This window comes from Triticum dicoccoides, chromosome 2A (genome assembly GCF_002162155.2).
Source record: "Triticum dicoccoides isolate Atlit2015 ecotype Zavitan chromosome 2A, WEW_v2.0, whole genome shotgun sequence".
In the NCBI taxonomy this organism is placed as follows: Eukaryota; Viridiplantae; Streptophyta; class Magnoliopsida; order Poales; family Poaceae; genus Triticum; species Triticum dicoccoides.
This window is the reverse complement of record NC_041382.1, coordinates 593668134-593669948: the sequence shown is the minus strand read 5'-3', so window position 1 is coordinate 593669948 and position 1815 is coordinate 593668134.

Sequence of the window (1815 nt, the reverse complement as noted above, 5' to 3'; positions counted from 1 at the left end):
AAAGTTTTGCAATGTCTAGACTCGACTTCAGCCAAGGAGTGTGGAAGGGGGATTCCTACAGGTAGTCGGCTCTGATACCAACTTGTGACACCCCTGATTTGACCATATACTAATCATACACGCAAACGTGTACGATCAAGATCAGGGACTCACGGAAAGATATCACAACACAACTCTATAAATAAAAATAAGTTATACAAGCATCATATTACAAGCCAGGGGCCTCGAGGGCTCGAATACAAGAGCTCGATCATAGACGAGTCAGTGGAAGCAACAATATCTGAGTACAGACATAAGTTAAACAAGTCTGCCTTAAGAAGGCTAGCACAAACTAGGATACAGATCGAAAGAGGCGCAGGCCTCCTGCCAGGGATCCTCCTAAACTACTCCTGGTCGTCGCCAACGAGCTGCACGTAGTAGTAGGCACCTCCAGTGTAGTAGGAGTCGTCGTCGACGGTGGCGTCTGGCTCCTGGACTCCATTGTCTGGTCGCAGCAATCGGGTATAGAAAGGGGGAAAAGAGGGAGCAAAGCAACCGTGAGTACTCATCCAAAGTACTCACAAGCAAGGAGCTACACTACATATGTATGCATTGGTATCAAATGGAAAAAGGGTATCATATGTGGACTGAACTGAAGAATGCCGAAATAAGAGGGGGATAGCTAGTCCTATCAAAGACTACGCTTCTGGCCACCTCCATCTTGCAGCACGTAGAAGAGAGCAGAAGGTAAGTTCACCAAGTAACATCGCATAACATAATCCTACCTGGTGATCCTCCCCTCGCCGCCCTGTTAGAGAGCGATCACCGGTTGTATCTGGCACTTGGAAGGGGGTGTTTTATTAAGTATCGGGTTCTAGTTGTCATAAGGTCAAGGTACAACTCCAAGTTGTCCTATTACCGAAGATCACGGCTATTCGAATAGATTAACTTCCCTGCAGGGGTGTACCACATTTCCTAACACGCTCGATCCCCTTTGTCCGGACACACTTTTCTGGGTCAGGCCCGGCCTCGGAAGATCAACACGTCGCAGCCCTACCTAGGCACAACAGAGAGGCCAGCACGCCGGTCTAAATCCTATGGCGCAGGGGTCTGGGCCCATCACCCATTGCACACCTGCATGTTGCCTACGCGACCGGTGAGCAGACCTAGCAACCTTCATTACGAAGGAAGTTGCGTTACACGGTCCAACCCGGCACGAGCCATTCAGTCGCCGACGTCACGAAGGGTTTGGCTGATACCACGACGTCGAGTGCCCATAACTGTTCCCGCATAGTTGGTCAGTGCATATAGGCCAGTGGCCAGACTCAGATCAAATACCAAGATCTCGTTAAGCGTGTTATTTTGAAGTAACCGCGGACGCCGACCAGGGCCAGACCCACCTCTCTCCTAGGTTGTCTCAACCTGCCCTGTCGCTCCGCCACAAAGTAACAGTCGGGGGCCGTGGGGAACCCAGGCCCACCACTACCGGGTGGAACCACCTGCCCCTTCAACCCCAACATCGGAATCACTTGCAGGTACTCAACGAGCCGACCCGACTTTAGTCACAACATTTATATGTATAAAGTATATAATATATACCCGTGGTCACCTCCCGAGTGCTCACAGCCCGGTAGTATAGCATGGCAGATAGACAAGAATGTAGGGCCACTAATGATAACTAGCATCCTATACTAAGCATTTAGGATTGCAGGTAAGGTATCAACAGTTGTAGCAACAATGACAGGCTATGCATCAGAATAGGATTAACGAAAAGCAGTAACATGCTACACTACTCTAATGCAAGCAGTATAGAGGAGAGTAGGCGATATCTGGTGA